This window comes from Phascolarctos cinereus, unplaced genomic scaffold (genome assembly GCF_003287225.1).
Source record: "Phascolarctos cinereus isolate Bilbo 61053 unplaced genomic scaffold, phaCin_HiC Scaffold_1;HRSCAF=81, whole genome shotgun sequence".
Taxonomy (NCBI): domain Eukaryota; kingdom Metazoa; phylum Chordata; class Mammalia; order Diprotodontia; family Phascolarctidae; genus Phascolarctos; species Phascolarctos cinereus.
Genome location: NW_027555514.1, coordinates 24,301,892 through 24,326,638, shown reverse-complemented (window position 1 = coordinate 24,326,638; position 24,747 = coordinate 24,301,892). Strand labels below are relative to the sequence as shown.

At 41.6% G+C, this 24,747-nt stretch overlaps 1 long non-coding RNA gene across 1 annotated transcript in view; it reads right to left on the bottom strand.

Annotated features, from left to right (window-relative positions):
• The window catches only part of LOC144457499 (uncharacterized), a 34,017-nt gene extending 12,948 nt beyond the window's left edge, over positions 1–21,069 (bottom strand). Inside the window, exon 1 of the long non-coding RNA XR_013486846.1 lies at positions 20,994–21,069. This is a non-coding gene — a long non-coding RNA (uncharacterized LOC144457499). The remainder of the gene's footprint in view (positions 1–20,993) is intronic.
• Between the last annotated feature and the right edge of the window lie 3,678 nt (positions 21,070–24,747).

The following is a 24,747-nucleotide window of genomic DNA, read 5'->3' as shown; positions in this document are numbered from 1 at the left end:
AGGAGTTATTGTAGATTTGACTTATAGAGGCAATACCAGCTTTGTGACTTTCTTCATCAGGACTCATCTTAGTGAGTTCAAATCTGGCCTCAAATATTTACTAGCTGCATGACCCTGGACAAGTCACTTAACTTTGTTGGCCTCGTTTCCTCATCTGTAAAATGAATTGGGAAAGGGAATGCAAATCACTCCAGTCTTTGCCAAGAAAACCCCCAAATGGGGTCACTAAGTCGGAAATGGCTGAAAAATGACTAAAAATGACAACAATCTGAAACCAGTGAAGGAAGCGTTTATGAACATGTAATGAAGCTTTTCTTTAGGCCAAATGGCTTGTTTCCACACCGCAATGTCTCACAATGTGCCTTAGCAAAGCATTAGTGTAATTGATGGATTGGCAATAGGCCTGCAAAGATTGCACCTAACTAATCAGGCAAATATCCTACCTCCTTGCATCCTCTGAAAGGATGCTATTGTCCACCTTTGATCCACGGGCACAATGGATCACCTACACACCACACACCTACTGTTTTTAGCACCAGCAAAGCCTAGGTCTCTGCTCACTGGTGCCCCCTTCAGGCTCCCAGCTACCATCACATTCCCTACTGTGTAAGGTTGGCTAAACCTCAGGTCCCCAGCAGGAGACTGCGAAACTTTGTATCCAAAGCCAGAGAGAACAGAGAATCTACCACAGGACGCAGGAGGCTGCCTCTAGAATTCCGAGAAACGTCCATGCTCCTGAAGGGAGGCAGAAGGCCATGAATCATGAATCAACAGCATTTATTAAGTGCTCACTATGGGCCAGGCAGTTTGCTAAGCAGTGAAGATACAAGAACAAAGAATAACTCAATCCCTTTCTCCTGAGGAGCTTCTATTCAGTATGGGCATAGAGAACCCAGGGGAAGAATGGTACTTTGGGAATCTGGCTGCCAAAGGAGGAGGAAGCAAAGTCTAGCACCGACGCTGTCCCTCCACAAGCACCTGGACCATGAGAGGAAGTTTACCCTGCTGAGTGCTTGTGAAATTCTCCAAATCGCCCACCCTGAGCAAAGGTCCATGACCTCGCCCTCGTTATGGCCCTGGGACAATTGTAGGGTTTCTTCACTCCCCTCATCCACCTTGCTCCCCAGTTATTAGTTCGGGGAGCCTCCGGCATAGAAAACCCTATTTTTGATATCATCTTTGTGGGACCCAAATTTTAATACGTTAGTAGCAAATAAATACCAAGACATGCTTTGTGATTCCCCATTATAGTCCTAAGAGCAAAGATGGCATCATCAAAACACAACTTAGCCTTGTTTTACAGCTTTGAGTAATTGGCATTGCTCTACCAAACAGCCCCACTAGGCAGCTGCTGTCCCTTCCCATCTTTGTTCATTCCATTAACACTCCAAGGGGCCATTTTGGCTGTGATGGTAGTCAGATCATTACCCAGCAGTTTTTGGCCTTTGTAATCCCTCTTAAACAAAGTTAGATGAGACCTTTACATGGAGTAATTACAGATAGGAATGCACACTGTTCCAATCAAACCAACATAAGGCCTTTTTTGTAGGTTTCCCCCTCAGTATTTCAAAAAAAGAACACAATTTGGGGAACATCCCATACACTGGCTAAAAGCTAGCTCTGATTTTCACGCAGTTTGGTTTTTGAATCAATCTTCTCATCACTATTTGTGGAGATACCCAGGTCCAACTTTTAGGCAGCAGCACATGGTCTGGTGATTAAAGAAATGGAATTCAGTCCCAGACTCATCTGATAGTTCCCTTCATCCCAATAGATTAGAACAAAAGGTCCAGATAAATTGGAATCCCATCAAGATCTGAGGATGAATATGTAGCCTGAGGAAAAGTTTGGCCAGAAAATTTCCTAATTTGTTCTCAGACTTGAATGCACATGCATTTTAAACATGCTGAATCCTTTGTCAATAGCGACAACAAAAGAAAATAAATTTAATGGGGGGTAGTCAGGCACATATTACGGTTCAATCAAATAGACCTAATTATTTCCAAAAGAGTGAGATAATGTTGATCATAAAAAGCCTCTGAATTTGTAAAACTACATTGATCAGTGCCTATGCCACTCTCACAGAATTTTAAAAGAGAAAAGCCGTGAAACAGGCTTCCTTCCCCTTGAATTTTCAGCAGTGGTAACAAAAGAGGGGCTCCACAGACTTGAGAAGAGCAATAGAATTTTTGTAAATGACCCTGCTTGCTCAAAGTGTTGGGAAGAGGGCTTAACATTACTAACATATCTTGAGTTGCTCTTACCAGAAGTCAGAGGAAAAGAAATCAGAAAATGTAACATAGGTGGCAGCATCAGAAGTCCCATAGTCCCCAGGGATCAACTGTTCAGCAATGCCAGTGTAAATAACTTACCAACCTACATTAACTCACCTGACCCCTTCACCTTCGATTTTAGGACTAATTGCTGTTGTTTTCCACGGGGACCAATGACATCACAGGATGATGTCTTGACTTGGGCAGGATTTAAGTGAGGCAGAGTTGCACAAAGTCTTCAGCCTCACTCTCTCTCCCTGAGTCATCGAAGTCCAGTGGCAAGATGAAAGTCAAGATGACTGGCAGCGGCCCAGGGTGCACTGAATGACCTTGGTGTCTTCGATGTCTGACCAAGCTCTAAGTGCTCCACAGTGCCTGCCTCAGCTGCCTTCACAATGGCTCGAACAAATCGTTCTCATCCACCCATTCTACCAGGGGAACATGCTTGGGGTAGACATTCCCTAACTCACCAAAGGGTATGAGGCCTGTCAGTTTTCCTCAACGTGGTTTAGCCCATTGGCCAAGATGGTTTACTGGGTCTGACTACTACTTCTTGGAGCCACAGGTGAGAGTTGAGTGGCGGGTGGACACAAAGGTGGATGAGCAGCCCCAAAAAAGCCTCAACAAGCCCTCCCACCAGAGGTGCTGGTCCTCTACATAGCCCATTCTATGAAGGAGGAGACTGAGGTAGACCAAGTGATTTGCCCAGGGTCACATAGTGTCTCGGAGGTGCAATTCAAACTGACATCTCTCTGATTCCTAGGGCGGCTCTTTGTCTACTATGCCGAGCATCCTTTCTGTGGCTTAACGACCACTCTCTACCTTAATGGGAAATCTTTGTGAGTTGTTGTACCTGAAAAATCCACCACCCACGTTCTGGTGATGGGCCTCTTTGAACAAAGCTGAGCTGGGCTGCAGATACTCACTATGAACAGGCCATTGGCAGGCCCACACTCAATATCTTTCCAGTTTGACAAGACCCAACAGAGTTGTCCTCTGCTGCTGTGCCTTTGAATAACCCTGGGTCATATCCATGCCAAGCTGAGAGATTAGAGGAGGTTTTTGGTGAAGGACTTTCTTACTTGATTCAATTACATGTAGTAAGTGGACAATTGAGTGTATTTGCTTAGGCTGTCTAGTCCATGTGGAATACACTCCCTCCTTCCCTTTACCTCACTTTCCTTCCAAGCTCAGCTCCCGTGACACCCTCTACACAAGGATCTGCCCTCCCTCCAACAGTATTTTTTTCCTTGAAATTAATTGTACATACTTTGTATTATTCCTTACTTGTTGTATCGCCCTAGCAGAATATAAGCTCCTTGAGGGGAGGCACTGTTTCATGTTTGTCTCTGTTTGCGTGGCACCATTATTCAGGGAGGACTAGCACCTCGGGGATGAGGGCTTACCAAGTTCTTTTCAGGGCTGCACATTCATTTGGTGTCCACCTGGCACTCAATTCTCACCTGTGGCTCCAAGAAACTGAAGCATGTGCAGTGGCCACACCCCAGCAAACTATCCCACAGACAGGCTAAACCAGGTTGAGGGTCACCAGCTGAGCTCAAACTTTCAGTGAGTTAGGGGGATGTCTACTCTGAGCATGAGAAGACTTCCCCTGGCGGAGTGAGTGGATGAGAACAATGTGTTCCGACAGCCATGAAAGTGGCTGAAGCAGACACTGTGGAGCACACAGAGGTTGGTCAGACATTGAAGACACCAAGGTCATTCACTGCATCCTGGGCCATCACCAGTTGTCCTGACTTTTGCCCAGCCAGTGGACTTCGATGACTCTGGAAGAAAGAGTGAGGCCAACGGCTTTGTGCAGCTCTGCCTCACTTAAATCCAATTCACACTCAAATCAAGACATCCCTCATGATGTCATTGGTCCTCTTTGAAAGCAAAGGACAAACAAGATGCCTGGTGCCTGGCATGTAGCAGGCGCTTCATAAATATTTATGGGATTAAATTGAAAGTCAATGGAAATCCCTTTCAAACTTCCTCCCTGATTATAACTTTTAGGTAGAGATGCAAATAAAGGCAAACAATGGCTATTATCTCACTAAATGAGACAATAATTGTAGAGAAGCAAATAAGCAGGAATATGGTTAAAAGGCTGGCAGTGAAAGAAGAAGCTTTGACTCACCGAGAATCCAGCTGAATTGGATATTTTGTTGTGTGTCTACATAAAATTCTTTAAAGAAAAAAAGTGATTTAATCAATGTGAGTACTCTATCCCCCCCTGTAGACTAATTCCAAACCTTCCATACCTCAGAAGACAGAAAATGACTGTCAGTGACACAGAGGGGGACTTGAAGTGGGGTGAGAACAATTTGGAGGGGAAAGGTATTGAAACAGCCCCTGAGAGAAGAGATTAGGGCCTGATCATATCCAATAGGCAGACTGAGGGTTTTGGGGATCGAGAAGAGCTAGGTCACCTGGTCTAACCTTCTCATTTTACAGATGAAAAAACCAAGGCTCAGAGAGCTTAAATGACTTGGCCATGGGTCACACAGCTAGTCGGTGACAGAGAAAGGATTTGAACTTGGCTGTTCCTCATTCCAAATCCAGCCTGCTAGCCACTACAAAAGAATTACTTGGGAAAGGAATCAGTTCATAGTAACTTCCTTTCTGCTGTGGAAATGCGAACCGCATGGGAATGCAGAAGTTTGGACGTATTTTTGATTTTTAATATATGTCTTTTTATTCTTTTTGCTATTTCTCCCTGGAGAAATGCCATGTAGAAGACTTGTGAGCTGAACCATGGAAATTAGAGAAGGGCTTTTAGGTCACTTATTTCAAATCTCGCCAAGGTAGAATTGCTCCCCTTGGTACACTGGGAGACATTTGACAGGATGAATATTCACATCTATACTTCTGCAATTGCTGAAATCCCCAGTGTCACTACCAGAGATTCAGCATCAGGAGAAATGAATGTGACTTAATAAATTCTGAAATTTAAAAGGTGAAATTAAAGGACTAGAGACCTTTGTTTAAATTTTGAGACATTTTACTATAACAAAATAAAAGCCAGTCCTTGAGGGGACTCACTCTCCCAAGAGCTCCTGATCTTCCCTAAAACAGATTTTATTCCAACACATCTGTGATTTCTTTGGTGTGGTCACTCCCTTCACTGATGAAGATTGCAACCCATCTATGCTAGCCCATCCTGTGCATTCTTGACTTGATCTTCCTATCAGTCTACTACAGGGAGTGCACCCAAAAGATGGGAGCCTTCCTCTGCATCTCTTAATGTTTCATAGACACCAATGGAGCACACAGAGTTTCCATTAACTAGCCTTTGCTCGCACTTTGTGACTGGCACATCTGTTTTTCTCCAGTCACACATTTCTTGCACGGTCACCCTCATATCGCATTTCCTACATAACTCCTCAGGTGCCATGTGTAGAAGCTTGCACTCACCATGCATCTCTTCGTTGCCCTTTGGACAATCCTTGGCTTTAATTGTTCAGAGGCTGTGGTATTCTGTCGCTAACAACCATCAAACATCACTAGCAAAAGATACTCAAAAGACAGGCCTTTGTTTAAGGCAGAATCTTGGGGGTTTGGCAAAAATGACACTCTACAAATCCCCAAAGGTTTTACAATCCACCTTTCTATCCATGTTCAGTTCTGGACCCAACTCATTCTCTATTTTTAGCATCTGTCCAAACTATATGGGCTAACGAATGAGTTCTATAAGTTTTCTATCAGATGCATCTCAGACAAGACTTAAAGGCCTTTTTCATCCACGTGGTTTTTCCAGTGTGCGTAGCTAGGCCAAATGCTTCTGAGTGACTATAGGTCTCATTTAGGAGACTCTGCAGTGGGCTAGCAGAGTATGCAATCAAGACAAGACCATATACAGATAGGACCTTCTGAAGGACCTCCCCCCATTTTTGTGTGTAAATAACCCCTTTTACAGGCAGCTAGGTGGTACAGTAGATAGAGTGCCAGGTCTGACTCATCCTCTTGAGTTCAAATACAGCTTCAGATACTTATCAGCTGTGTGACCCTGGGTAAGTCACTTAATCCTGTTCACCTCAGTTTCCTTAACTATAAATGAGCTGGAGAAGGAAATGGCAAACCACTCCAGCATCTTTGCCAAGAAAATCCCAAATGGGGTCATGGAGAGTCAGACATGACTGAAAACAACCGAACAACAACCTTTTATATTTAGACTCTAATTTCCCTCACAGTGACAAACACCTTTAGCAAATACATATGTCCTTGCTTCATGTCTTACTTGATATTAATAATGCCTTTATTCTGTTTTAAAAAAATTTTCTTCAATTTTCTTACCATTTTATGTCCAGAAGGTTAAGATTTGAGGACAGAGTAATTCTATTGAGACTGACCAATAACTTTCTATTTAAAAATAAAGATATAATGAGAGATGTTAGTGAAATTTGTATTCCCTTTTCTAAAACCAAAAGGTGTTCAGGAAATCAGAGATGTCTGAATGGAAAGATTTTTTCAGAAGGCAGCACTAGAATATTCCCTTTCTTTCCCTAGTTCCCCAATTTTCCTTTAGGGAATGATTTAGAAACAAACGAGCAGCCCTGCATTTAGCTGCAGCTAAAGTTCATCCTCCTGTCCTCTGGCCTGCTGAGATCACAGAAGCTTAAGCTCATGAGTTATCAGGAGAAAGGGATGTGGGTGGCAGGCCAGCAGAGCTCATTTTTGTCCTGCTCTTCTCAGATCTGGCCTCTTATTGGAGTCTACCATCCCAGGTCTTTTCTCAAATTCGGAAGCTCTCTGGAGCAGTTCCTTTGAAGCCTAGAAATGCCTCTTCAATGATGGAGTGAACAAACCTTGATTACCTGTTCTCCAGGCTCCTGCCCAAATGGCCTTCACACTGGTCATGAAGCCTCTTTTCGTCTTATGACTTGAACACTATTAGCTGACAATAGCAGTGACATTTTCTTCTCCACCAACCAAGCCCTTCAAGGGCAGTAATTCACCTCTCCTCAGGAACAGCCAACTCTTCAACTGGATGATGATGGACTTGAAAAAATACAGGGCTAGTTCACAGCCGTGAAAAGCCAATTTCCAAAACCTGTAATCCCATTGCATTGCACAGAGATGCCAGGGGCTGGAGAGTTATCATCAAACCAGAGGCCAGAGCCTTCTGTGGTATTGAAAGCAGTGTAGCTGAAATGTGCACATATGCACGCTCTCTCTCTCTCTCTCTCTCTCTCTCTCTCTCTCTCTCTCTCTGTGTGCATGTCTGTCTCTCTGTCTGTCCCTCTCTCTCTCTTCCTCTCCTTCTCTCTCTCCCTCAGTCCCCCTTTATCTCTTCCTCTGTCTCCCCTTCTGTCTTCTTCCTCCTCACCCCTCCGCTTCTCCTCTCTTTCACTCCCTCTCCTTCTCTCTCCCCTGTTTTCTTCTCTCTCTCTCTCTCTCTCTCTCTCTCTCTCTCTCTCTCTCTCTCTCTCTCTCTCTCTCTCTCTCTCTCTCTCTATCTCCTCAAACACTTTCAGTGAAGTGACCCCATATCTGCTGTGCTGCACTCTTCCTTCTTTTGTTACCATGTGCTATCAGTTCCAGACTGACCCAATATGAAACCTCAGTACAATTAAACACAAACAAACAGCAACAGCTAAAGACCACCTGTATCTCTAGACAGACACTACCTGTATGAACTTGGGCAAGTCACTTAATGCTACCCCCTCCCAAGCCTCAGTTTCCTCATCTGTGAAATCAGAGACTTTATATTTGAAGAGCCTTAAGGTCCTTCCTAGCTCTAAATCTATGATTCTCCACCATGTTTATCTATTAAAAGCTGGCATCTGGATGTACTGCCAAGCTAGCCTTCCAATATATAATTCAAAGAACACCAGACATGGAGTCAGGGGGAATCTTACTTTTTGAATTCTGCTCCTGACACTTTGACTAGCTGTCTGACCACGGGCAAATCACTTAAGCTCTCTGAGGTTCAATGTTTTCATCTGTAAAATATTCATAATAATACCTCCATGATTTCTGTAAGTTTTAAATGAAACAAGTCAAGAATTTGGAGTCAGAAGAGGACTTGGGGTCACCTAGTCCAGCCCATTCCAGGAAAAAGCAATCCATCTACACTATACGAGACGGTGTTCATCCAGTCTTTACTTGAAGATCTCTGGTGAGGGCCCATTGAGCCTCAGTGTCCTCAGCTGTAAAATAGGAGACATCTGGAACTGCAATCCTCAAGCAGTTCATGCCTTTCTTGGGCAGCCCTAAGCATTCAAAACTTGTACCTGACCTCAAGCCTGCATTTCTGTCTGTTGTTTCTAGTTCTCATCACTGGGGCCAAGAAGAGGCCTGGGGTCTTCCTCAGATAAGGGGTGGCCTAGGAGGACTGTGTGATTTCATTGGTACGGGAAGTTCTCTGGACCAATGCAGATCTGTACCTTCTCTTCAGCTTCTCATCTTAGAGGGCTGCCTGAGAGGTCAACTTATTTGTCCAAGGTCAAACAGCCAGTATGAGTCGGAAGTAGGACTTGAACCCAGATCTTCCAGACTTCAAAGCTAGAAACCACAATTAAGCCTTTCAGGCTGTCATGTCCTCCTTCCCTGCCTACCGTGTCTTCTCTAGGCTAAAAGTATATAAAACACTTCACCCTGTTTGCTTCAGTTTCCTCATCTGTAAAATGAGCTGGAGAATGAAATGGGAAACCACTCCAGTTATCTTTTCCAAGAAAACCCCAAATGGGGTCACACAGAAACAGACATGACTGAAATGACTGAACAGCAACATGAACCAGGAGCTCTGCTAGATTGTACGGATGCAAAAATAAAACCGACTAATCCCCACCTTTGGTGAGCTTACATTCAACTAAAGGAAATATGCTTGCTTTGACCAGTTAATCCTTACATGACCTTGGGGAAATCACTTAAGTTCTCCAGGGCTTAGGTAACTAAGGTTGCCTTCCATCTGCTCCATGTCTTGTGTACTTCTGTTGATGGCCACATTATCCCTCCAGTTAGAGTTCACTCTCCTTGAGGGTAAGAACTGTTTTGGCTTTTTATTTGTATCCCCAGTCCTTAACACACTTAATAAGTGTGTGATGGATGACTGACATAGCTATTAAGGACCACAGCAAGGACCAGATACTAGATCCCCAATTCTTGTGTGTGTATGTATGTATATGTACATGTACATGTATATGTGTGTGTGTATCTCTCTCTCTCTCTCTCTCTCTCTCTCTCTCTCTCTCTCTCTCTCTCTCTATATATATATATATATATATATATATATATATATATATATATATATCCCATCTATCTCTCTGTCTGTCTTTCTATCATTTATTTATCTACCCAGGTATTATTATTGATGTGTTAAAGGAGATTTAAATATTTTTTTTTACAACTCCCAGGTCAGTGCAATGGTGCCAAAACACTTTTAAATGTTTTTATTCTGTTCAAACAAAAACAGTATCAATGCAAAATGAGATTACTTACTTCGCTGCCACTTGTCTTAAAGAAAGGAACTAGTTGAAGGCTTTCAGAAAAAAAAAAAAAAGGAAACTGACACAAGAATACCCTGCCCCTAACTTCCAGTGGGCTGTAGTTTTATAAATCGATCGTGAGGAATGAAGCCCAAATGGATGACTTCCAAACTTCCATTCTAAGAAAAGATGATAACGTAAGAGAAAACAACTTTTGCTGCCCAACCAGAAAGGTGGCCCTTCCCAGGAGCCCACAGTGGGGTGGAAGAGATTGATTCCAAATCTCTAATAGGTCATTACTCTGAAATCCTTGAGAATGGAAATTAGTATAACAAGTGCCTTGACACCAGGTAGGATGGCCGGAATATTTCCAGTCCAGTGTCTCTGAATGATGCCTCTGAGTTAGGATGAACCGTGCAGATATGCAAGACCTACACTACCTCTGGGAGCAGTCAAACTAGAGGAAAAGCAACTCTGTCTGGAGACTGGGAAGTTAAATAAATATTTAATGGGCGTTCATCAGTATAAAAGCAGAGTAACCACTCCTTAGCTTTGCCATCTTTCTTTCTCTGTACACACTCCCACACAAAAACATCCAAGTGCCCAGACGTTATCAATCAGAAGGAGAAAATCATTCTCCAGGGGTTGCCCCAGCCACCACGCTCTTTCCTCTGGGCATGTATCCTACCGAGAGGCAGTGACAGGAGAGAAGTAAAATGCATAATTAGCCTTTGGGCCAATTCCTAGATTTTTTAGCTATAGGGGGAGACTGATGGTTATGCAGAAGGCAGATATCTCTCTTAATAGGTGCAACATGCAGAATTTGAGACTTAAGGAACTGATCAGGGGAACGGCTTAATTTTATGTAGCCAAAGCCTAGGCCCTAGAACAATTGCAGTGACACCTGCTGTACTGAAGTGTGGTCATAGGTGAATGGATTTTAAGCTGGAAGGGTTATCTGGTTCATCCCCCTCATTTTGTAGATAATGAAACTGAGCCCCAGAGAAGTTATGTGACTTGTCCAAGGTCACACGATTATATATTTAGAGCCTGGAAATCCATCAGAGGTTGTCCAGTTCCACCTCTTTGTTTTACAGATGAGGAAACTGAGGCCCAAAAAAGTTAAATGAGTTTTATCATAGAGGTAGTAAGTAGAATAACCAGATTTGAACCCGTGTCCCCTGACTCCAAATCTAGTGTTCACCCTGCTTAGTTCATTGCTGTTAAACACTGAAAGCGTCCAGAGAGAGAGACAGGAGAACATAAAGCAAAGCCCATGCTGATCATGAATTGCTCAGAGACTACAGAAACGCTCCAGGAAGGATGCATTCATAAAGAAACTGCTTAGAAGTAAGGTAAATGCATTTTAGACCATGCAAGACTCTTCCTTCTCCTCTCCTTCTCCTTCTCCTTCTTCTCCTCTTTCTCTTCCTCCTCCCTCTTCTCTTTCTCCTTCTCCTAAATTCCTTTTTAGAGAGAACACGAGATGTGAAAATGAAGCTGAGTAGGACAAGATTGCTCAAAGGAAATCAGTGAGTAAATCAATTAATCAATAACCACTAGTGTTCCAGCCTCAATGAAAAACACTATAGATACAAAGAAAAAAGTAAAAATCATCCCTGCCCTCTAAGTGGTTACATTCTAACAGGGGACACAACTCATACATATCCAGATTTATACAAGATACCTCTGAGGCAGATATAAAGTAACCTTTGAAAGGAAGGCTCTCATTGACGGGAGGACTGGAAAAGTGTTCCAATAGCAGATGTTTCTTGAGCTAAATCTTGAAGGAAGCCAGGCATGCATTTCACACATGGGGAACAGTCAGTACAAAGGCTCAGAGATGGGGGATGGAGCTTTAGGTGTGAGGGTCTGCAAGGAGACCAGTATGGCTGGATTGTAGGATATTTGGATGATGGTAATGAATAAGAAAATTGGAAAGAGAAGAAAGGGCCAGATTGTGAAAAGTTTTAAATGCCCCAAAGGAACATTTTACATTTGATCTTGGAGACGAAAGGGAGCTACTGCAGTTTATTGGTTATGGGGTTGATATGGTCAGATCTATATACTTCAGGCAGATTACTTTTGACAGCCAACTGAAGGATGGGGTGGGATGGGGAAAGACCCCAGGCAGGGAAGCCAATTGGGAAGCTATTATAATAGTCCAAGTGAGGTGATGTTAGAATTGGAAAGAGTCTCACAGGCCATCCACCTACTCCAACCTTTGTATCTGACCAGGGATCCTAAAGACCTATTTCTTCCCAATATAGCCATTCAACTTTTGGATAGGTCTCAATATCAGGAAGGATTTTTTTTGGATTTTGGTTTTTATTTGTTCATTTTCTTATTTCTGGCCAAACTCTGACACCATGTATCTTCCCCCATCACTTTCAGTTCTGCACTCTGGGGCCAAACCAACCAAGTTTAATCTATTTTGCATGTGATAGCCCTTGAAGTGCTCAGAGAGGGGAATCACAAAGACTGATCAAATTCCCCCTAAATCTTCTCTTCAGACTAAGCACTCCCAGTTCCTGAAGTCAGCAACTAGAGGATCTTATGAAAATTGTTCTCTTTCATATATACTCAGAGAAGTTTTCATCTCTGTACAACAACCAAAAAAAGAATTGTAAAATAAATTATCCTTTGCCTTCTTGTGGTGCTAGGAATATGGTCTATGCCAAGACAGAGAATTTTTCTTCTATTTCCGAGCAAAGTAAGTATACTCAAAAGCTTTTTCTCAAAGTCTTGAATTCACAGAGCATTCACAACCAGTTTAGCCTGGGTTCTCATTATTTCACCCTTGCCTCCATTTTATTCTCCTCCTTGCTCTTTCCCAAAATATTTCCGCTAAAGATGGTGCCAGAACCTTTAGTCACTGCTAGAGATCATCTCATTAAAAGGGGAAAAAAAGAAAAAGAAAACTCAGGAGGGCAACAGCTCATTTTTTTAAACAGCACATACTTTTTAATGAGATGAGCTCAAAGAAATACCCAAATAAGGCAGACTTTCACTGTCCCATTTTTCTTGTCTGACTTGTTCATGGAACTGACTTCTCTCCAAATCAATTACTAAATAAGTAAATAGACAAACAAATTCTTAGGCCCATCCTAGCACCCTAAGCCTGGTGTCAGCTGACAGCAATCTTTTGTTAGGTATCTTAGTTTCTGACTCCTGTAAGGGAAAGCCTATAATTAGCCATAAAACAGCTGAGTTTCCCCACTATCAACAACGTATTTTTTTTTGCTCGAGGCTTGACTTTTTATTTTCATGCTGTATTGTAGCATTTTCATGCTATTTCCTTCCTGTCTCTACCCCCACCACCAAATCCAAGCTCTCTAAGAGGACTTTGTGTCTATAGAGACAATGAGATGGGCTTAGAATTTGAGACCATCCCTATCCTTGTGAGCAATGGGATTTCTGCAATTAGGCACTTCTCCACTGGGAGGGCTCAAGCACATCTCATTAGTCTTTCCAAGGCTACACTCATCGAAGTCACTTTGCACCTGAAAGTGGAGTTGATGGCATGGGGTGGGAAAGGTGTAATAAATGAAGGATGGAGTGTGAAACAGACACACAGGGGCAAAGATGGCTGTAGGCAGTGTCCTGTTGTGAGAAGGAAGTTAGGAGTAACAGATCATATTGTCCTTGAGCTGCAAGGAACCTCATCATACTCTTTTCCATGAATTTTTCTTCCTAGGAAAGGAAAACATGTTTGTTCACAGAAGGACCCTCAGAGTGAGACCTGGGAGATATAGATACGGAGAGATAGAGAGAGAGAGAAGAGAAAAAGAGAGAGAATCATCTGGGCCTCACAACAATCTATTTGTGTGTGTTGTATGTATACATACATACATATACATATATATACACTCTGTGTTGCATACATACACATGTGTAAATACATATATATATACTCTGTATGTGTATATATACATTATATATATACGTAATATGTTTGTATATGTATGTGTGTATACATATGTATATGTATGTATGTATATGTATGCATGTGTATACATATATGTCATGCTTTGCAAACCTTAAAGCACCATCTGGATGCCAGTTATTGATATTAAGTCAAATATAAGTTTAAAAATTTTTAAAATGCAAGTTTTAAAAAATACCTGGCATCATAGGTCAGCTTGGTAAGCTTCTGATGGCCTTTTTAGCTAGCTAATAGTTATTTGAGCCTCATACAGAAATGGAGAGTATGCTAATTTGGGTCTGTGGACTATGGAAACTTATATCTATTAGTCTGATGGGAAAATAAAACATGAAATAAAAAAAACACTTATTAAATGACAAGGTTATTGGTTTGTTTTGTTTTTTTTAATGTGTTGGATTGTATTACCAGATAACAGACCAAGAGGAAAAAAGAGCCTAGGCTCAGGGAACTTAGACCAGAGGGGACATGAACGATCACGTGATACAACCCATTATTTAACAGATGAGGAAACTGAGAACCAGAGAGGTTAAGTTGCTTGCACAAGGTCACACAGCTAACAGGCAGCTTTGAAGGAAAAAAGATGGAAAAGGAGAAGAGAAAGAGTCATGCAGCAAGGGCTGGTATATCAGGAAAGCACTGAACCTGGAGGCACAGGACTTGAGTAAGAATCCTGGCCACTGCTACTTGTAATCTAAGTGACCTTAGACAAGCCATTTGTCTAGACCTTAATTTCCTTAACTGTCTTCAAGTAGGTGAAGGGTGGTCTTGGTGAAAGATAATAGACTAGCTCTGGCTAGTCCCAGAAGATAACCAGGAGCAATGACTGAAAGTCCCAAAGAAGGACATTTCAGGCTTGCTATAAGGGGGGGGGAGGAACCTTCTTAAGCAGAACTATCCAAAAGTGGGATGGGTTGCTTCCTGCAAGGAGTCTCAAAAAAAAAAGTTTCAAACACACTAGCTCTGTCATGCTGGGGTTTCCTTTTCAGTATGGGCTGCACTAAATGGATGCTACAGTCCTTCCTACTTGTATAGGAGAGGATTCTGTGCTGTTTCTTTTATCCTAGGAAACCTCTTAAACTCTTCCCAATTCACAGCATTGTTTGGAGGGAGAACATTTAATGAGGAAGTCCCTCATATACCCTCTAAATCTTTAATCCCTTCTGACACAAAGTCCTTAATCCCAGGACTTTATCACAACCAAACAAATCCATGCATAGGAATTTGTCAACTTTGGTACCTCTAACAATAAGGAAACCCAGTCTGTATCTGACTTAGTAAAGAGACAGATTTAAAGGGAGGAGAACAGGGCAGAAAATTAAACTTCCACCATTTTAAGAGCTTAGAGACCAATTCCCCAAAGTGTCTTTTTCCCCCTTTTCTCTTGCTATCTGGATCTTCAGACTTCCTACCTCACTGTCACAAGAGTGAAAAGTAAGCTGTTTAAACAAGACCTTGAGCTTCGATGTGTGGACATCTTTTCAAGCAATTTCAAAAGTAATTAACACGAAGTCAGAAGAAAGAATAAGTGGTGGGAAGTTCACCCCCACTTGTCAGGAAAATTGCATTCACTTTTATTATACACCGACTTTTAAATCATCAGAGAATTTTTATCAGGCTATGTTCCATTCTAGGTAGAAGTCTGCTACTCAATTTCTATTTAATTTAGCTTTAAAAAAAATCACTTCCTATGAGAGAGGGGGAAAAATGCATTTTCCCTTAATCTGTAGCATAGGAAAGAGAGGAACAGTTGTCCCTGGGGAAAAAGGAAGAACAGAATTGTCAACACCGGAAGCCTTATAGCAGAGAAGAACAGCTCCCTGCCACGCAGATTAGAGACAGACTAGAAATTAGCATCATTTATTTTGGGAACAACCATGAGAACTTCACTGAAGTTCCAGCCTTTTAACAGGGGGCTTGGGAGTCGGGATGGGGGGGTAGTGGTAGCCAAATCGCAGGAAAGGATACACCAATCTTAGCATAATCTCCCAACCAGCTTCTAAAATATGCCATAACAAGCCATCAGTGACTGTAATCTGCCAAAGTGAACCTGCACTCAAGTTATGGGTCCAGGTTCACTTTGGCAAGTCGAAGTCATTGATGGTGTATATGTGTATGTGTGTGTGTGCATGTATACATATACATGTATCCGTACGTGTAAGTATGTATCATGTGTATATGTACATATATACACACATGTATGTGTGTGTATGTTGCTCTTTGGTGTTCAGTCATTCGATTGTTGTGTCTGACTCTTCATGACCCCATGGACTTGTCCATGGTGTTTTCTTGGCCAAGATGGTGGAGTGGTTTCTGGAGCTAGCTGCCTTCTCCCTCTACCCCAGATTGAAGCCTTCCTTATAATTAAGAAAAACAAGTATAAACATACAATATAGGGGACCTCCAACTAACAACGCATATCACATTCTACCTTTGTAGTTCCTTTACTCTGCCATGATGAGGGAAATATACTTTATTGTCTATTCTTCAGGACCATTATTATTTTTTTCAATTAATCAGAATTCAGCTTTTCTTTTTAGTGATTTTTAAAAAATTTACATTATCATCATGGTTTTTTCCTGCAGAACAGTACATTTTAAAAGGAAGTTGACATGGCTTTTTCTATAAAGAAAATCTTATTAAGATATGTGATCACCCTCTTGTTTTTATTTTTCTAAATAAATCTAACGAATCTCAACAAAAATCTAAACTAAATAACTTCCCAATTTAAAACAACTAGAAATCATGTCATACTTAAATCTTACACATATTAAAACAAAAATACAGTCTGACAAGTAAAATCAACCATACAGTTGCTTCAAGCAACCATGAAAGCAAAATGTTTTCCTTTGTTGGAATCGATGGAGGATCTTGTAAACATGTTTATTTTTTTTAAACTAGAACTCAACAAATTTGTTTTGGATGTAGGAACCAGATGAATTTTTCAGATTTCAGGAAAGCAAAGCAGGAGGGGTAGGGGGAAAGAATCACAGTGCTGGAGAGCATTGGTTCTCAGTCTCAGTTGGAACTCAAATCAAGGTCAATGGAAGAATCTTGAAGAATTCTCTATGAAGACTGAAAGAAAAAGTTCAGTACATCTGGCCAGAACACTGCTTGGGCCATATCCCAAGCAACTGGAAATCTTGGTTGGCAGCCTTCACTGCGTCTTCTGTCCCTCTCGCCACTCTTGGGGATCAAACTCCAAGCTAAAGCTAAAGTGGGGATAACAGTCATGAAGAAAAAGCCAAGGAACCCTTGGGAGGCCACGTTAAGTGTTTATGTCCAGGAAACCAGGGCTACAGACTTCTTATTTCCAAATAATCTTGGTATTAAAAAGAGAACCCATAATTTGGAGCAAAAAAAACTGGGTGCCATGGCAACCTGGTACCCAGGATTTGCAGAGTCTTATTTAAAACTAATAAATTGCTAAGTTCTCGAGGTCAAAGAGTCCTGTGCTGTGACATTATCTTTCTCATTTATTCTGGAAAATCTGTCATTTCTTTCAGTGGGTCGCCACTGCTGTACTATGTAACCTTGAGATGAACAGGAAATTGAGGGAAAACTTTGGCTTTCCAGAGTCTGCTTTTGATAGTTCAGCCATTTCTTTACCATCTCCTCATTAGTGTCTCAAGATTAATTTTGAGTGGGAGGCTTGCCAAAGGTCAGGTTTCCGGATAGGTAAGAATGTGCTTGGGAGCTACTTACCAGAAATTTTGAATATTGTGTAATGAAAGACAAACCATCACTACTTTGAAGGGAAAGTGATAGCCACAGTTCTTTAGACAGACAACAAATAAATGCAAAGTAGGACAGATTTGCCAATATTTTAATAGTAAACTAGTCTCATCATTGAAGACAATGGAACCATCAGATTTGGACACTAAAACCCCACTATTTCATATACTATGTGAGGAAGGATAAATGGCATTAAAAAAGATACATAAGGAAGTAAGTCTGAACCAGACCAAGTATACACTGAGGAAATCTGTGCTGAAGACCCCACAATCTTTTTACTTTTATTGATACCCCAAATTTCAATGTCAAAAATTTGCTTAACTATTGGAGCGGTTGAAATTATATCCAATATCACCTACTGGAGTTCCTCTTCCCCCTCTTCTCCATTTCTTATTTATTAAGATGTCATCAAAAAGGGATGGAAATGGACATAAAAAAAGGAAAATGCCAAATGTTTGTATCTGAAACAACTGTGTAGCATTGGAGGTAAAACACTGGACCTGATGTCAGGAAGAATCAAGTTCAAGTACGTCCTCAGACACTTAATAGCTATGTGACTTAGGCAAACCACTTAACCTTTTTTAGCCTCAGTTTCCTCAACTGTAAAATGGAAGTAATAATCACCGGCCTCCCAGGATGGGCATCTAGGTGGCACAGTGGACAGAGTACCAGGCTTAGGGTCAGGAAGACCTGAGGTCAAATCTGGCCTCAGACACTTACTGGCAAGTCATGTAACCTTGTTTACCTCAGTGTCATCTTCTTTAAAAGGGGCTGGAGAAGGAAATGCAAACAACTCCAGTATCTTTCCCAAGAAAACCCCAAAGGGGGTCACAAAAATTCAGAACAACTGAAACAACTGAACAACCACCTCCCGGGGCTGTTAGGAGGCAAAATGTGATAATATGTGTGAAGCATTCTGCAAACCTTAAAGCATTATATAAATGATAAGTATCATTGTTGTTATTGTTATTATTACCAAACTCAGCTCCAGGGTAGAGTTGAGAAACTGCATCTCTCCGCTATAGCCACAGTGGAGAAGGACTCTCCCATCCAGTGACATTGGCCTCCTGGCTTTTCCACAAACAGGATTTCCATCTCTTGGCTCCAGGCATCTTCTCTGGCTGCCCCCCACTCCTGGAATGCTCTTTCTCCTCACAGCCACTTCCTGGCTTCCCCAGCTTCCTTCCAGTCCCAACCAAAATCCTACTTTCTATAATAAGCCTCTCTCAAGCCTTCTCAATTTTCGTGCCTTCCCTGTCATAACTATGTACTACTCATCCTGCATCTTGCCTGTTATGGCTTGTTTAAGTTTTGCCTCCCCCATTAGACTGTGAGCTCCTCGAGGACGTGTCTTTTGCCTCTTTTTGAATCCTAAGGCTTAGTACAGTGCCTGACACATAGTAGACACTTAATAAATGTTTATTGACTACTGACATCGCTTCAGAATGCCATGTTCTAGGAATGAAGGCCTCTTTTGCATTTGTCTTCACTTCATGGGTTGCCACAAACAAAGAATTCATCACCTACTGGCTTCCTGTGGTAATGAAACTCAACATAGTAAGCAGGGCTGGTCCTTGGACAGAAGATGCAATCTGCCACTGGGAATATACTTGAGGCCTTTCAAGTTTGATGCCAGCCAGGTATCTGAGTTTTGTCTCTATGCTGGATAAGAGTCACTGAGGGCATAGGGCACAGAATGCTGGAATTGGAGTCAGGCAGACCCAAGTTCAAGGACATCGAGAATCAGAGGACCTCAGTCAAAATCCTATCTTACGACTACACTTACTAACTGTGACCTCAGCAAAATCACTTAACTTCCGTAGGTTTCAGTCTGGTCATTTGTAAAATGAGAGGGTTGGATATGAAGTCTCTTCTATTTATGAGTCACCTTACCATGGGTCTCTGAGCCTCAGACAATGGTCCAAGACCACTGACTAAGTTACAGATGGGTTGCAGTCAGCATTCATGGAAAGAATGCCTACAACAGTGAAACCATTGACCATAGAATCATTGATAGTAGTAATGAGATCAAAGATTTAGAGCTGGAAGAGACGTCAGAAGCCATTTAGTCAAATGTCCTTATTATATAGATGAAGAAACTGAGTTCTGGAGAGACTGCCCAAGATGACATAGCTCTTGAGAGGCAGAGCCCACTTTGAACTTGGGTTCCATGACTCTCAGTTTACCATTCTTTCCCCAAAATATTCCCAGAGGAAAAGAAACTCAAAGAGAAAGTATTATTCTATTCTATTCTGTTCTTCACATGCTAGGTTGAGGGGAAGAAGGAGAGGAGAGGGCCAGAGCAGCAATATTGTTATTTCATTAAATTTGTAATTATGTTACATGTGCTACAATGTTGAATGAGATAACCAGCTCTGGATTATGAAGACCCACAATTCATTGATCCTTGTACCCTATATGTGTGGGCAAATACCTAAATCACACAGAGTCGCAGAATCTCAGAGCAGGGAAGGGAGTCCTCTGAAGAGAAGCCATATCGTCCAAGAACCTACTCTCCTCACACCCAACAAACAGGCATCCAGACTCTGGTTGAAGACCTGCAGTGAAGGACACACTAGCTCCTGAGAAAGCCAACAACTGTAACTGTTTAGAAGCTTTGTTTGTTCTTCCCCAATTCTTCATCACCTAAGGTAGGTAACATAGTTTATCCATATATTGTGAAAGGCAGCATGGCATAGTGCATTGTGGGCCATATTCAAGGTCAGACGGACTTGGATTCAAACTTACCTCTTACACATACTGGCTGTGTGGCCCTAGGCAAACCACTTGAGTATTCAGTGCACAAGATAATTCTTCAAGACCAGTAGATATATAGCAGCCTTCACTTTGCACTGGTTGACAAAATTTTCTCATTGGGATTTCTTACATCATGGAAATTATAGATATTGACAAAAAAGTTTAATATTTATTAAATGACAACATTAAATGATAGATTGACATGTACTTTCTGGTATTGTGTGCCATTCATGTGCATGATGACATAATACAAAACAGACCTTGAAAGGGATCCATTACTTGAATTTTGAAAGGGTTCTCTTTTTTCGATCAGAGAGAGAGAGAGAGAGAGAGAGAGAGAGAGAGAGAGAGAGAGAGAGAGAGAATATGAATCTGGGGATCATAAGAGTATCTTCTAATTTGGAATTATCTTTGGTTGTTATGAGAACCAGAAAACAAAATTCCCAACCTTATTGCTCAGAGACAGATGGCAAGAAATAAACAGTAAGTGTTGCAATGTTCTCCCACTCCCTACAAAGTATTGTCCATTCCTTGAATCTCTTTCTCCCTCTCTGGGGAACAGAACTCTCTACAATTCACCATCCAACTATTCCTGGTTACACATTTAGAGTCAAGTCTGATTTTTTGACCCAAGCAGAGGGCTTGCAAGCATACCCTACATTATTAAGGCCTTCCTTCCCCTGTGAACTTTTCCTATTGCCAAGCATCTACAGAATCCTCCTTTTCCCAGGGAAGCCCAGCCCAGGTACAAAGATCCTTTGACCTTCTCTTCACTCTCACAAATTCAGTAGCACAGCAGGTCAGCTCTCATTTTAAGGTGAGGTGACAGAGGCTCAGAGAAATGAGATGACTTACCCAAAGTCAGGCAGTCAACAGCAGGGACAGGATTTGAACCACTATCTTCTGACCTCAGACACAAGCATTCTTTCCACTGGACCACACCCCTGCTTTCTTATCATTCCTGGGAACATAGTGTCCTAATGACATTTCTCAATCTTGGTTGTTGTCTTTGACTCTTGGGGGATTTGGGAACATCTCTGAGATTTGGACTAGACTGAGATATGGCTTTTATGAGGTGAGGAGTTCTTGCTCTCAAATTTTGTACCAGGAGGCTGGGTTCTCATTAATTTGTTGTGGGAAAAATGAGCAGTTCTCATGGATAAGGGTCTGGGCATTCATCGATGTGACAACCCAGGGACATTTTTGTTTAGAAACCTAGAATTCCTCTGCAGAGGCCACTTACCCCATTGGACCACAAGGGTAAAGCATTTCTGGAAGCAATTTGTATGACAGTCAGGTTGGTGCCATAGAAAAAAGCCTTGTCAGGAGGCCAGGTTCTAGGATCTGCATCTAGGACACAGAGCTAGCAGAGACCTTAGAGATTATCAGATGTAATCTTTGATTTTATAAATGAGGAGATTGAGACAGAGAGGGAAAAGGGACTTGCCCAAGTGTGGTACTTGTGCCAGACAACTGTGATGTCCTGAAGAAATCCACCAATCTCTCTGTACTTCAGTTTGGTCATTTACATAATGATGGGCTTGGATTAAAGTGTTTCCTAAGATCCCCTCCAGCAGAGAAATTATTTAATTCTGTCTTTTAGATTGGATTCCATGTCCCACCCCCATCCAAGGGAGACAGCAATATATAGTGGTAAGAACATTGGCTCTGGAGTCAAAAACTGGGTTCAAATCTAACTCCAATAATTATCATTGGTGGGACCTTTGGCAAGTCAATTTACTTTATTAGGTTTTGCTCTCTCTAAAAATGATTAGGTTGGATTACATGACTTCTGAACCCTTTTCATCTCTAGAATTATGCCCAATCATTTCAGCAAAGAAAGATTTTTCTTATTCCTAAAATGTCTGACTTGGGCTAGGAAGGTTCAGTACTGCTCTTTCCTGTATCACTACCTTGGAATTTGGAGAGATGATTTTCTATCCTTAATAGCTATCAGACTTAGGGTATTACATGATAAGTATTAGGCACTCTTTTCCAGGGAAAAGAAATTGGGAATAAGTCCATTTGGTAGTTAAGAAGAAAATGCCCAAGAGTAGGATTTGTATTTGCTGATCAAAGCATAAAATGTAGGCAAGCCAGGCTCCTGACCAGGGATGGAGTGTACTAAACCAGGGCTTATAAAAATGTATTTTCCTAGAGACTTGAAAATCTAATCAAAGGCTTTAAATGACTTCTTGTTTTGACCAACAGATGGAGGCTTGGACACTTTCTTTGAGCTTCATGATTTCTCAAAGCTCTTCAAAATTGGAATTATGCCCAAAATAATGTCATTTAGCCATTTCCACGTTCTATAACTCCAAGGACCCTGAGGTGAAAACCCAATCAACTAACAGCAGAAAAGGCTAATCCTTAATCCATAATACCTCCTTTAGGACCCCATCCACCACCAGCTGCCACGTTCTAGCAGGATGGCAAAAGCCAAATTACAAGCTTGCAATAGAACCCAATTCTGCCTCACTCTTTCCCTCCTCCTTCCAGTGCCATAGAAAGCCAAAAAACAGAAGCTTGCTCTGGTTGAGACTGCAGCATGGCAGTTCTCTGTGCTTTAACAATACTTAGCTAGAAAACTAAGGAACAGAGGACAGGACTCCAATGTATGTGGCATGGGTGACAATCTGCTATCCTTGAGTGAGAGGGGAAAGGCATACAGTTGGGACCAGTTCTGTCCCTCCAGAAGTCACTTGAGGCAGAGACTGAGGCCAGTGAAACATGAATTGACCAGCACAGAGGGAGACTGAGACAGTTTTGAGGCCCAGCTCCTAGGCAAAACACAATCTAAGGAGAAGGAGTCAGAAAACAATCAATAGCAAAGATAAGGGAAAAAGACAAATTACAAAAGACCTCAAGTAGAAGAAAACTCAGTTAAAGACCTGAACATAAGCAGATAACCAACAAGGAAGATATAAAAAAACATAAGAAATTATATTATCCAAATCAACTGATTCTAGACATCTATGAATAAACATTTTAAGACAAAGACAAATGAATTGACTTCTGGCAAGGCACAGGATCTTATGGATTCCCAAGAGAGCATAACCATAGCAGGATGTTACCAAATGGCTTAAAGAGAAACAAAAATTGCAAAAGTAGATTTATGGCCTACATAGCAGAAATGATCAACAGAGCAGAAAAATTTGAAAACACAGTGGCAAACCTCAATGAGAGAGAGAGAGGGGGAGAGAGAGAGAGAGAGAGAGGGAGAGAGAGAGAGAGAGAGAGAGAGAGAGAGAGAGAGAAGAGAGAGAGAGGGGAGAGAGAGAGAAGGGGGGAGAGAGAGAGAGAGAGAGAGGGGGAGAGAACTGATTGGGCATGTAAATATAGAGAAGTAAAGGACAATCTGGAAGAAGAGAATCCAACAGCAAAAATGCCAAGAGAAAATGTGTTCTCCATAGAAGCAAAACATATTCAAGTCAATGACAAGATGAGTAAAAAGGACTTAAGGATTATATATCTCCCAGAAGAACACATGTCAAAAAATCTGAATACCATAATGCAAAAAATAATGCAAGAAAACTGTGCAGAATTTTTTAACACAGAAAACAAAGTGCCGGTTGAAAGAATCCACAGATCACCTCCAGAAAGAAAAGGAAAAAAAACCCAGCTCTGCTGCAAACTCCAAAAAATGGTCATTAAATTTAATAATTCCACTGACAACAATTTCAGAAATTAACCAGGAGGAAAACTATCAAACATAAAGGAAAAGAAATTCTAGTGATTCAAAACTATTCTTCACCCACCAGAAACCTCAGGAAGGGGCGGAATAACATGTACTGAAGAGTAACGGTGCTTAAAATGCAATCCAAAGTGACCTGCCTCGCAACCCTGAGCCTACCTGTTATTAATGACAAAAAAGATGGAGATTCAATGAAAAAGAAGAGTTTGAAGCATTCCTAGAAAAGGGCTTTAAATGGAAAAGAGAGAAAATAGGGACTCACGAGGAAGGACAAGACTTATTCTGTTTGGTCCTAGAAGATAGGACCAAATAAGAGTGATAATAGAAGCTCAAGACAAGAAGATAGGACCAAATAGGAGTGATAATAGAAGCTCAAGACAAATCAAGATTTATACTTGATTTAGGGAGTGGGGGGAATTCTTTCTAATTAGCACTATTCAAAAGTGAAATGGACTTCCTTGGTAGGCAGCAGATTTCCCCCTCATTGGACATTTTCAACCAAACTCTTCCACCAACCTTTGTTGGGGATGTTTCTTGTCTTCTGTTTTTTTTTCCAGATAAAAGTTGAACTACATGGTGCCCAAGGTCCCTTCTAGACTTGGGATTCTGCTCAAATTCAGTAAGGTAGCATTAGGTGGGATCTGATCCATAGTTTTATCCTTGCTTACTTCACTAATGCTGGAGTACTCACTGCATGTGAGACCTGGAGAAGCAGGAGCCATATCCCTTGGAGAACATAGACAGAGGTGAACAATCCCACAGACCATGATGACAATGAAAAAGAAATTGATCTCGAGCCAAGCTCCACAGATCCAGCAGTTCTATCACACATCCTCCCCTTAACGGTTTCTTGCCCCAGTTCTTCCGCTATTGACTCTCTCACTATCATGTGTAGGCCAATTTAATTTAAGATGC